The following is a 14,408-nucleotide window of genomic DNA, read 5'->3' on the forward strand; positions in this document are numbered from 1 at the left end:
AAAGGCCACTAGTTCCGATAAACCCAGTGATGTACAACGACACTAAGTCGAACCTAACGTAGATAAACCCTAGTGACTGTAACAACACATAAACGACCAAATAGTGATAAACCTGTGATGTACAACACATAAAGCATAGTGATAAACCTGTGATGTACAACACACAAAGTGTAGTGTTAAACCTGTGACGTACAACACACAAAGCGTAGTGTTAAACCTGTGACGTACAACACACAAAGCATAGTGTTAAACCTGTGACGTACAACACACAAAGCATAGTGTTAAACCTGTGACGTACAACACACAAAGCATAGTGTTAAACCTGTGAGGTACAACACACAAAGTGTAGTGTTAAACCTGTGATGTACAACACACAAAGTGTAGTGTTAAACCTGTGATGTACAACACACAAAGCGTTGTGTTAAACTTGTGACGTACAACACACAAAGCGTTGTGTTAAACCTGTGACGTACAACACACAAAGCACAGTGATAAACCTGTGATGTACAACACACAAAGCATAGTAATAAACCTGTGACGTAAAACAAACAAAGCATACTGATAAACCTGTGATGTAAAACACACAAAGCATAGTGATAAACCTGTGGACTATAACACACAAAGCATAGTGATAAACCTGTGGACTATAACACAAAGTGTAGCTGAAGTGTTATCATATTAAATCAGTGGACAAGTTTGAAACCTCCAAATTAAGAAACTCATCTTTTTTGTATAAAGCATGAAATAAACATAAGAACTGCATTTTATAAACAGTTCTCTACATACTTATTCACCTGTAAGAAAAAAGTTTTTAATTTTCTTTTATTGTGAATAACCAAAAAGCTTACTTCTGGACTTTAATCTTTAAAATACTGATCACAAGTTTGTTGGCAGCCATATATCCATTATAAATTTTACAGAAATATTCAAATTTCAAACATTTCATCACGATTTAAGACTTTTCCAGAAAAAAGAACAACATATATTTAATATTTAAAAAAAATACATTTAAAATTCTGATTTTTCTCCTGAAAGGTTTATTGCCAAGTGTTACTAAGAATCAAAAACTTAAATTTATCCATAGAAAGTCTGAATTTTTTCATCATTGGTTATTACAAGTTTTAAGATGAACTATAAACTTAGCATCGAGGTGTTATTATGTATCTAATATGATAACGCACACAAAAAAAAACATTAGAAATGTGCTTCAAGGATAAAACAGCTTTTAAGACAATGGCAAAAACTAATTAGATCCTACTCACCTCTAATGTCTGCATAAGATTTGGACAAATTGCATCTTTCAAGAGAAGGGACAATGCTCCTGAAACTCCCTGGAATGTAATTAACTCAATTTTATAATCATTCAATATTATTTCTACACAAAATCTGGTGAGAAATTCCTAAAGCACTATAATGAATTTCTCATGTCTGAACAAACTAATCAACTTTTTCTTTAGCTATTATAATAACTTTCAAGGTAATTATATGCATTTAGAATTTTCTGCAGAGTTTGTTCTAGGGTAGGGAAAGTAAAATTCCAAAATATGAAACATATTCAACTACATGGAACAATGACAGTCAAAATTAAGGTAAACTGAACAATGACAGTCAAAATTAAAGTCAAGCAATATCAGTACTGATCAGTCCAGCCAAAGTGATAAAATGAGATGCTACTGCTTAATAGAACCAGTTATGATATTAGGGGGAGGAAGTTTGGTGTGAAACAAGCTATTGGATTCTACAACAGGTCAAATTTTACATCTAAAATTGGACTTTAACACCATAGGGTGTTTCAAAATTATGGAATTATGAGAGCCATACAACTCAAACCAGTTTTAAGCAGTTCTGGTCAAGGGCTTTACTGTCCGATTTACCGTCCAATAAGAATTAAGTATAAAGTATCATTAGATATAGTATTGATACTGTTGACCTGAACAGCACATTATACATATATGGACCAAATGACCAAGTCAGGTATAGCTGTCCTTAATTTTAAACTGATGACCAGAGGGAAGGCAGCTAGCAACTACCACCACCACAAGGACTTTGTCTATTTTTAGCCAAATAAGGGAATTAACTGTAACACTCATACCACAACCAGGGCTGAAAGTACAAAACAGATTCAGTGGCATCAAGGCATGGACTTTCCAATTCACAGCCTGGTATGCTAGCCAGTAGGCTACAACATCTCCCTATATTACAATTGAGTTGTAACACAATCTACCGTAGTATCTATGATGTACGAGATACTACTCGTACATATAAAAGTAGGTATCGTGCAAGTGAATTATTTTACTTAGGATCAATTTATAGAAGTACATTTTAAAAACTGCTCTTCAGATGTGTAACTGCATCATAAAATGTAAGGTATTTTACTATTCTTGAAAGAAAAACTTATTTTGTATACTAAAACATTTTAACATTTCAGAGAAGAGAAAAATGTATTGTCAAATATTTTTTAATAATCAAATCTTCATGAAACTATAAATACAGTTTTACCAGATCTTCAGCAGTGATGGGCTTCCCAGAGTGACTCTGGGCCACAACTATCTGACCAAGTCTGTTTCTGAAGTCCTGGTGGCTTTTACTTAGAGCCAAGATGGATAAGAGTTCACTTTTGACAGTTATATCAAACTGAGTCTGTGAAACAGATAAAATAATTAATCCTTACTAGTACAACAAGTATATATGCCTTACTTTTTGAAAGAAAAGGAAGTAGATAATCACAAAAACTGAAAGCAAACTAAATACTGACTAAAAACAATGTATCACAAAACATATCTTTACAACAACTCTGTATTTTATCATATGGTTTGTCTTGATTTTCTATTTATGTACAAAAGAGGGTTCAATATAAATGAATCCTCTCCTTGATTCTTGATTTAATATATATTACTTGCTATGGATGTTATTCAAAAAAAAATCATTAACAATCAGTAAAAATTGAGGACAAAAACCTGTAATAAATATATATATAAAAAAAAAGAGGCCCAGTTTTTATATTTAAAGTGGAAACAAAATCTACTTTAATATATTTTTTGTAATAATTATTTTTAATGAATATTAGTATTTCTGAGGCATATGAGTGCATTTTAAAAAAGGTTTAACCTGATTAATTTTTCAGCGTGAGAGATTATAAAGTTTTTTTCCATATTTTATAAGAAAAAATTACCGTGACATTTAAAGATATTATGAAAATACACAGTTTTATTCCATAGTTACAATGCATATGTTTTTTTACCTCTCTTGAGAAACTTGTTTCTGAAGAATGCTGACCAACTGTAATCTTCCTTAAGTACTGGTCACTTGAGTCAACAACTGTTTAAGAATAATACAAAATAATAAAATATAGACAACTAAATAATAACTTACTACATGCAGGTTTCAATTAATTTGCTATTTTTACAGGTTTACATAACACATAGAACTTAGTCAAAGTTTATAGTACAATACCGAAACCTAAAAAATGAACAAAACAAAGTTTAACCTAACATTTGGAGTACAAGATCAGAAACTATGAGATGAACAAATATATTATTTATTGCTAGTTTTATATGTTTGAGGTTTATAGTTGTCTTTTACTCACCAACATTAATTTATTTTTCTAAGCTATATTCTTAGTATTTGAATTTAGATATCTGTTTGCTTGAGGTAGCTAATTATGATGATGATGCAATGTATCTAGAAAGTTCATGAGAGTTAAGGCCTTATACAGCCTAAAAACTGTGTTTAGTAAGTAGAAAACAAGTATAACATAAATACTAGAATCAGTGAGTTAATGACCAAGTTAGCTTAATGCCAGTTTTACATTGTGCTTGTGATTCAGTTAGAGTTAAATAGAGAAAGTTAGTGCATCTGTGATTGAATTCTGCAAGCAAGGTTTTGTGAGTTAGGTTATTTAAGTTCTTTTCAGCATTATTTGGACTTTTGTATTTGAAGTTTGGCCTATAAGTAAAGGTAGCCTGTAACAAACTTCAGTCAAATATTGAATAACTAAATTAATATATCATTACATAAACTGGACTTCACATTATTTTTACTAACTAATCCAAAGAACTCACACAATGACACAACACATTTCAACATTGGTATCAGAAGTTGGATTATTTTGATGGAAATAAAATAGAACTTTGACTAAATTTTAAGATTACAAAAAGATTACAAAGCAAGATCACAACTTTACTAGAAATGATGAAACAAAAGAACAAAAATAAATAGAAAGAAAATTTAAAGAAATCCTAGAAAAAAGGGAAATGAATTAAAAGGGGAGTTAAAAGAGATATAATATTTTAAAAGAGATGTAATATTTAAAAAATTAAGAACAAAAATAAATATGATTGAAGACAAGATTGATGAAGCTATTGGGTATCTGCTAGTAGTTATAAAGGAAGATGGCTTTTAGCTGGAATTTGCTATAGACCACCAAATGAAACTGATGAAATTAATGAAAAACTCTACAATGAGGTAAAGAATTCAACTATTGATGGGGTTATAATTATGGAAGATTTTAATTTTAGTCATATAGACCAGAAAATGTTAAGAGTCAAATCATGAAAAGGACCAGTTTCTAGAAACTGTCCTGGAGGGCTTCTTCAGCAATTGGGTTTTGAAAGAGGTCAAGATTGGATATGTGAGCCACATGCTACAATTTTTTTCTTGAATAGTAGGCAAGTGCCAGAGATTTGAAATTGGCTAATGTCACCCCTTTCTTCAAGAGAGGTGATAAAAATTTCCCAGTAATTATAGGCCTATTAGACATACATAAGTTGTGAGAAAAGTTTTTGAATGTTTGATAAAAGATGCTTTGCAAAATCATTTAAGAAAATTTAAAATTTTGTTGTATAGACAGCATGGTTTCATTAGGGTAAATTTTGCTTTACCAATCTTTTGAGATTCTTTGAAGAGGTTACTGCTTATATAGATGAAGGTATACATGTCATTTTGGTGTATCTGGATTTTCACAAAGCATTTGACAAGATGGCACATAAAAGGACTGTTAAAAAGTTTTCTTTGCAGGTGTGGGGGATAGATTGGCTCATTGAGTAGAAAACTGGATAGACTGGAGAAAGCAGAGGGTTGTTAGAAATGGAGTTCAGTGAAACTGAATTAATGTCATGAGTGGAGTACCTCAGGGTTCAGTGTTAGGACCTTTGTTCTTACATCAATGACATAGATGAAGGAATGGTCAATAGATTATTTAAATTTGCTGATGACATTAAAGTTTTGGGTGTTGCTGGCTGTAAGGAGGATGCTACTGCTTTAGCAAAGAATTTGGATTATTTGTTGAGTTGGGCAAATAAATGACAGATGGTGTTTAATTAAGGCAAATGTAAGGTAATGCATGTAAGATACCACAATTGGAAATATGACTATAATTTTGATGGGAATAACCTTAAAAGTGTTATCGAAGAAAAAGATCTTGGTGTTCTGGTTCATCAGTCTCTTAAGCCATAAAAGTAATGTGATGTTGCTAGTGGCAGTGCAAATAGGTAAAACTATTGTTTATTAGCAAATCTTTAGTATAAAATATGTTGGTAATAATTACAGAGAATGAAATGTCATAGAAAACTATGTATGTATTAGTTAACCAAACAAAGTAATGAAAATCATTTGGATGCTGAAACAAATAAGTAACTTGGGTCACCAAATAAGGCCATGAAGAAATTCTGGGCAACGGGACACATGCTTAGCTGGAAATATATTCCAAGCCTAAATCATTAAATAAAAAAAAAAAGAAGAGAAAATCCAATAATTCATTCTACCAGCCAATAAATCGACAGGTTGATGAGAAATTTATGAACTCTAGGGTGTACTATCAAGATATTGATAAATATCTTACACCAAGTTCAGAGTTAAGTTGATAATGAAATAAAAACACCAAAATTGAGCCCTACAGAGGGAGGATGTATGGAAGTAAACACATACTAGGCTGAGGTCAAGCAGCCTGGTTTCTAGGCACTACATAAACACAGATAAGGATATACCAAATTCTAAGAAAATTGAGAAAGAGTTAACAGTATGTCCCAATGCTGATGCAATGCCTTATTGATATATAAGAAATAATCATTCAAAACCCAAGAACAGTAGTTACAGTTTTGGTTCCTTTTAGAAGAATGTTGACAACCAATCAAAACCCAAGAAACATGAACATGTGCTGTGGTTAAGGTTCTGATTCCACCTAGAATGATGCCAACACCATATTAATTAAGTATAAAAAGAACAAGACGAGAAGAAATAAAAAGAAGATAGCCCTTCTGCTCTTCAGTGAATCCTCTGAGAAGATGTCAGTCTTAGCATCTGGAGAACTTTCCCCACTCAAACTTCATGTAAGTCTAAGTGCCTTTTTTATTTCATCTAGCAAAGTATCTATTATACAGTACATCATGACAGAGGGTCTCATAGGAGTTACGCTACTTAATGATTTACTGAGTATCACAGAGATGTTAAATAGTATAGTAGAGGAATTGTTCATGAGGCATCCAAATGTTGAAGAGATAGAAATGCAAGTGTAAGTTATCAGAATTTGTTCAATTAAATATATGTTGCATTACCTGGTCTCCGAGTTGTTTCTTTGTTCTTTACATAAATTTCCTTGAGTTGGTGGCTTGTGAGCCTTACCCACAACTACCTATAACAAAATATCCTAGTAATAAATAAATTCATTTGTAACAAGTGCATGAAACCCAACAACAAGAGAGAGCCTGTTACATAGGATTTTAGGTTGTATTTACAGAAATACTGAATACAAGCCTAAATAGGTTATAATGTCACTACAGAGGTCATTGGTTAGTCCACATCTGAAGTACTCTGTTCAGTCTTGAGCTCCTTACCTTAGGAATGACATTGAATTGTTAGAAAGGGTTCAAGGGAGGGCTAGTAGGGTAATACCCGAAAGGGAAAGGTTGTTATACAAGAAGAGGTTAAGATCTTTGAACTTGTTTTTTCTCAAAAAAAAGGAGAGTTTGGAGGGGATCTGATTGAGGTGTTTAAGATTGTCAAAAGAATTGAAAGTGTTGATGCATCATATTCTTCCACATTAAATGCTGAGACTGGTACGACTTGGGGACCCACATATAAATTCTGACAAGGAAGGAGTCATTTTCAGCTAAGATAGCTATATGTTTCTAACAGAGTTTTTGGTCTTTGGTACAGGTTTCCAACAGATGTGGTAGATGCAGTTAATTTAGGGGATTTTAAGAGAAAGCTTAATAAGCATTTAAATAAGGCCTGGCTTTCAGTTTTTTAGTGTTTATTTTAATTCAGTAAATAGGATGGACCAAAAGATTCCTTATTTTCCTTTAATGTTATATACAGAAGGATTGCAACAAGAATGAAGAAGTACAAAAAGGTTATCCATGAAGTACTGAAAGATTATAACAGAAAGATCAAGATAAAAATATCAATGAGAAAATAAAGCATTTAGAAAGTGAGCTGGTAAATGCAAAGATCAAACCAGCCACACCTCATTCTGCATCCAACCAAGAATTACAACCTAAGATACTACTCACTATAAAATATGAAACAGAAGTACCTACTTGGTCTACACATGTTACCACTACTGCTGTATCATCTTCAGGATTTTCCTGGACTACTCCTAGTCATGTCACTACCAAATCCAAGTTCATAATTTAGTTGGCTAGTTCAACATTGGCCAAAACAGAGAAACCAACAAACTATTATTGGAAAGTACCATGGGAGTCATACCATGCTCCGTTTAAGATTATTTCCAGAGTGAATGGGTGGAAAAGTGAAAAACAAGCCATCTATCTTGCTGCCCATTTAAACGGACTAGCTTTGATAACATTAAGGATCCTTCCAGCTGAGGAGCTGTAACAACTACCAAACAACAGGTTTGGAGTGTCGCACCAGAAAGAATTATCCAGAGCAAAGTTTTGGAACAGGGTATGGAGATAAAAAGATACCTTAACTAAACTTGCAGAAGATTTGGAAAGGCTTGCCTGATTACTTTACATGGATGATATGAAATGATGGATTTATTGGTACATGACTAATTTATAGATGGCTTAATAGATGAGGAAAGGCAAATTAGGCTTAATTAAGCAAAGTTGACATACTTCTCTAACGGAAGCTCACAAACTTGTGATGAAACTTGAATCCATTAAAGTTGCTGATAAACAACTAAAGACACCATTTATAGGATCATCAGATCAGTACCATGAATTTGGTCATACAGAAAGGAGGAAATAAATAACAAGTGTAACTTGAAATGGCATAATACCTGGAACTGGAGACTAAAGCCTGTATTTCTCCCAAACTATGTTAAAAAAAAGAGAACTGTTATAAATGTAGAAAACATGGCCATTACAAATGAGACTATAAGGATTCAGCAGCTGATAATACATTAAGGAGACAATGCCCTAAGAATAATTTTCTGAGCCCAACCAGATCAAAGGAATAACAGAGTTAACAGGACCTCCAAAAAATAAGAATTAGGTAGACTTGTGAGAAAAGTTCATTTGAGAATACTCTAGCTGCTCTTAAATGAGGTAAGAAGTTCATTGTACAAGGAAACCAGTTTACGAGCCCACAGTTTTATTGATGGAAAGCCTTGCAGCGTGTTGACTGACACGGGTTCTACAGCTAGTTCGACATAATTTGGTAATGAAGGTGGGAAATTGCCTTCACAGATGATAAAAAAGATGGATTGATGCAATCAGAAAGTGGACATTGTTTCAACAAGAGAAAAGTTGAAAGTTACCCTTACTGTAGGAAACCCTTTTTTGCCTCATAGTGATAATTGAATAATTGACACTGATGAAGAGTGCATATTGGGAAAGGATTTCATATGGAGACACGTATGCATGGTTAGGCAAGCTTCAAAATAGCACTAAGTCTATGATAGGAAATCCTTGTGCACCATGACAATTAGTAGACCAGAGGCTGAACTTTCTGGAGAGCAGTCATTGTACCACCAAGAAGTGAAATACTCATATCAGGACTTGAAATAAATTTACATTTAATGACTGGCCATAATAGAACCAAACATTCCAGCAAGTCCAAATGAATTAATGGTTGGAAGAACTCTTGTGAATCTGAAGAATAAAATGTCATCATTAGGGTCTTGAACATAACAAATGATAAAATTCAAGTCAAGTCTGTATGAGACACTGCAAATTGGAAGTTGCACAGCTAGTACTTCCAAATCAGTAGTTGTCACCTTTAACAAATTCTGATGTCATATCCTCACATAAGGATAACTTACCACTTCACTTACAAGAACTGTATGATTGGTGCTATGGAAGTCTTAAGCTGATCAATGCCAGCCCCAGTACATAAGTCAGACAGACAACTCCTACTTGCAATATAGGCTGAAGCTAGCAAAGGATAGAAGCTATGAAGAAACAAAGATAAAACTGAGCACTAGTTCTTGGGCATCATCTATTGTACTTGTGAAGAAGAAGGATGGATTCACAGTTATCCATGGATTATAAGAAGGTGAATGATGTCACAAAAAAAGAATGACTTTACTTTGGATGCTCTATCTGGATCAAAATGGGTTTTCAACAATGAGTGAATATTAGCAAATGTAGGTTGACAAAGTAAGCAGAAAGAAGAAACCCTTTAGAGCAATAAATGGACTGTGACAACTTGTTACCATTTGGATTATGTAATGCACCTTTGATAATGCTTATGTTGGGCTAAAGAAAGTTCTGGATCAGTTGAGGAAAGAGAACCTTAAGTTGAATCCCAAGAAGCATGAATTATTCTGTCAAAAGATGAGTTTCCTGGAAGACATAGTAGAGGAGTGTCTACAAACCCATCTAAGATTGAATATGTCTAGTATTGGCTGACAAAGAATTTATGTGAGATAAGAGGATTTCTTGGACTATGCTCTATGTTTTGTAAAATAATTTTCTGACACAACTCATGCTCTACAAAGATTATTTGAAAAATCAAGTAAGTTTTGTTAGACTGCTGATTGTGAACAAGCATTCCAAAAACTGAAGCAGGAATTAACCAGTTAGCATACCAAACTCTTATGAAAGATCCAATCATTTTAGATACAAATGCCAGTGATTTTGCAGTGGGAAGTGGGAGTAGTTTCGTCACAAGTATAACCCAGAAAAGAACATATGATTGCCCACCACAGCAAGGCAATGAATGCTTTAGAAAGGAGACTTTGTACTACTTTGAAAAAGCTACTAAGTATTGTTTGAGCTCTAATTCATTTATATCATTACTTATATGGACAAAAGTTTACACTTCAGATAGATCATGCAGCATTTAAAAGGCTGTTGAATTTTCTAGAAGGCCAGTTAGCAAGATGGCTCAAAATAATTCAGGAGTAAAACTTTTACATTTTGCATCACCCTGAATGGAACCATGGAAATGCTGATTTATCATCTCAAATACCACATGTTAACGAAGAAAGTAAACACTGAAAACAAGGAATCATATGACAGTAAAGATGACCAACTTAAAGTACAACAGAGTTTAATCTATGTAACATTTACATATTATGATGATGATCTAATATGGTCTAACACTCAATTGAAAGATGTTCAGGCAAAAGAGCAGAAAAACCCTCCTGGCACAGAGCTGCTCCATACAGCCCAATACTATGCACAATGGAATTTATTATACTTACAAAAGGGCTTTTTATGTTGTAAATGGGAAGACAGTAGTGGACAGTAGTAATGACTACAGTAAGTATTTCCACAGTCTGTACATTCCAAAGTACTCTTTTATCTTCACAACCTTCCAACAAGATTCTTCTATTTGGTTAGGTGCCAGGGATCTGTAGAGAGTTGATGTAAATCATGTAAACTATGCTGTGAGTGAAAAGGCCCATGAAAGAAACAGCTACAGCAGTACTGTGTAGAAGAACCACTTGAGATAGTTGCTACTGATGTGCTTGATCCTCTGCCATAGAGTGACAGTGAGAATAATGGACTGTTTCACCAAATGGTCAAAAGCATATGCTGCTCCTAACTAGAAAGCAGAAGCTCTAGTATGGAAACTCATCATTGAATTTGTTACAAGGTTTACGGTGCATAAGGAAGGAACTTTGAAATCACCCTTGTTTGTGGAAATGTGTAAAATCCTTGGAATCAAGAAAAACAGGACAATAGTGATTTGTCCATCCTCCAACAGCATGTTGTACTGATACAACTGTAAACTTTTAAATCCATTAGTCATTTATGTGGATAAACATCGGAAAACATGGGATCAAGATCTTCCACCATTACTAGTAAGCTATTGTACAGTAGTGCATAAAGTTATCGGCAACAAACTATCATCACTGATGTTTAGGAGAGAACTTAAAGTACCATTGGACCCTCTGTACTTACATGTGGATGATAATCACTCAGCAGACTTACACAGAATATGCAATGAGACTAAGGAACAACACTAATGTGACAGATGATTTTACTTGAGAGAGACTTTAGTCAGTTAATGATCAAATGAAAAGGTGCTATGATATTAATGCTGACAAGTCTGGATTCCACCGATGTGACATGGTAACGTCGTACAGTCCCCACTGCACTATTAAGTTAAGCAAGGGCTGTATGTTGTACTGAATACAATCAATGATGTGGTCCACAGAATCTAGAAGGACTGGTGGTCAAAGCCAGAGATATTCCACTCTTATCGTTTTTGGAAGTATGTCATTGAGAGAAAGATGAGCTGGGTAACTTCAGAGAAGAATTTGCCAGTAGAAAGGCAACTAACTCTCTGAAGAAATCGAGGTTTCTGTTAAGACCCCTTCCATGAATAGAGCCACCAACGTGTTTACTTGACCACTTACCTAAAGTTAGACAGTGTGAGTTAATGAATTTGTGACTGAAAATCTGCAAATTAGTTGTATTTGTATTTGTGAGTAAGGTAATTTTTTGTTTTCTGAAGTTCTGTTAAATGTTATCTGAACTATTGTCTTTGAAATTAGGTTTATAGCCTGTAACAAACATTAATCACTTATTGAAAAAATATATATTTGTTATTGTTTCCTGGAATGACTGGACTTCACATTATTTTTAGTAGGTAATCCAAAAAAAAAAACCTGCACAACGATAGAACATGTTACAACACCATATTTACAATGTATCTGAAGAATACGTAGCACTGATGCTGCTAATTTAATTGCCAAGCTGTCCAAGCATGAGATCATTCTATAACAATGTCACTGCCATTGATAAACAACCTGACCCACTGCCAGGTTTGTATTTAGATACACACAAAAAAATATGGGGCACACATTATCTGACACTTGAAATAGGTAAAATTCAAGAAGTCTGAAAAGGAACTCTTTCTTCTTATTCGTACAAAATACTAGTGTTTAATATTACACTTTTCCAAGCTGAAACAAAAATTACATAGTGTGTCCCTTGGTAGTGAAATACGTCTTGGAGCAAGCACAATGAATTTCAGAAGACTGGAGAATACCATTAAGAAGTTTTGTTTTTGGTAACAAAACAACTAAGTAAATAAATACCTTAATTAAATGCACTTAAAGCAAATCAACTGTTGCATCAAGAATTAAACAATTTCACAAAATGTACATAATTAACAAGTGTTTTCATTTACTTCTTTGAAAGTGACTTTACAAGAAATTTTCACATAACTTGCAGGGAAAGAAATCTTATCTGTTAGACGTGTCCCAACAAGTTCGGGATATCTTATAATTTTACAAAACTAAAATTAAACGTGACATTTTTAGCATTAAAGAAAAATATCTACAATTTTTTTTGTTTTACTGATAAGGGTTCAAAATGTTTATTTCATACACAAATTACAGAATACAATCAGTTTTTTGAAAATTAACTGTTTTCATGAATCACAATGAAACCTTTATAGGTGACTATACCAAAAACAACAACAATTTTTATACTTTTAAACTAAGTTTTTCATATTAATTTAATATACATAATGAAAAGATCATTCATTCTCTGAACAACTATTTGCTAAAGAATAAACGTTTATTACAAGGTAACAACACTTACCTCTATTCCAGCTTATAGACGATGGATCAATGTCTAAACGGACAAATCTTTTCATCTCTTCTCCTGTTAATAATGAGGGATCAGTCTTCTCAATGGCAAGTTTCTGATAAAAAAAACAAAAAATAGATCCAATATAAGGGACTTCAGAAATCCAGGAAGAAAAACTAGAATATTCTTTCAAAAATACTTCATATACTATACAATCCTACCAAAAATAGCTGACAATGTGTTATTTTAAAAATTCAAGATGCTTAATATGTTTAACCTGAAGAAATGAGTGCCATATCATATACAGTAATGCAAAGCCGATTTCCTAAATTTTGCAGTATTCTTAATTTTATACAAGTTGTAAACAGAAAATCTGTACCTCATGATAAGTCACAGTATTATCAGTTTTTGTCTTGTGAACATTTAGTCACTTTATCAAAAATGTCTGAAATTAATAACTTCACTCAATTAAGTTACACATGGCAAAAAAATAAATCATTCATAGAGAATTTATACTCATCCAAGATGACTATGCTTTTTTGGATTGAAGGTTAATGTCTCTCTCTCACAAACGCACACAAACAAGGGGGTTAAAATAGAGATGCAGAGATAAAATAACAAATGCAAATCCACAGATAAAATTGTAATACAAATTGTGCAAGGTCAGAATCCCCCCCCTCCTTGTTTTAACAACTCACCTTCAAACGTGCTAACTGTATAGGAGAGAATTCTCTTTTCCCACCAATGAATGGTACCAACTGATTATAGAGTTGCTGAAAAATTGATGATGTAAAAATAGAATTGTGAACACCAATAAAACTAATGACAAACAAACTCTACAAAGTCCTGAAATATAGATGAATGACAAGTAGTTGTACTACAATTACAAGCTTCTGATAAATAATTATAAATTAGTTGAATGTTCCTAGAAAAATCCACACAAACATCATAAAACAGGTACTTGAGCTATCATTCCAAGATTACAGAATTACTTCTACAAACAGTGATTTTATTTATTTACATATAGCAGCAGATTAGCATCTGAAATATAGGTTAAAACTAGTTAGTAATTAACACTTGAAACTGTTGGTACTTAATGAAACTCCATAATTACAAAATTGAAAAACAAGGATAACTGTATATTTCACAAATTTTTCATTTATTACTACCATGGTTTCACCCGTAAAGACACCTGACGATGAATAAAACCACGGTAGTGATATCACAAATATTTCATTTATTACTACCATGGTTTTACCCGTAAAGACACCTGACGATGAATAAAATCACGGTAGTGATATCACAAATATTTAATTTATTACTACCATGGTTTTACCCGTAAAGACACCTGACGATGAACAAAACCACAGTAGTGATATCACAAATATTTAATTTATTACTACCATGGTTTTACCCGTAAAGACACCTGACGATGAATAAAACCACGGTAGTGATATC

At 33.2% G+C, this 14,408-nt stretch overlaps 1 pseudogene; it reads right to left on the reverse strand.

Moving 5' to 3' along the window:
• Positions 1 to 14,408, reverse strand: part of LOC106464423 — a 70,669-nt pseudogene that overhangs the window by 16,824 nt on the left and 39,437 nt on the right.

This window comes from Limulus polyphemus, unplaced genomic scaffold (genome assembly GCF_000517525.1).
Source record: "Limulus polyphemus unplaced genomic scaffold, Limulus_polyphemus-2.1.2 Scaffold1648, whole genome shotgun sequence".
NCBI classification, from domain to species: Eukaryota; Metazoa; Arthropoda; class Merostomata; order Xiphosura; family Limulidae; genus Limulus; species Limulus polyphemus.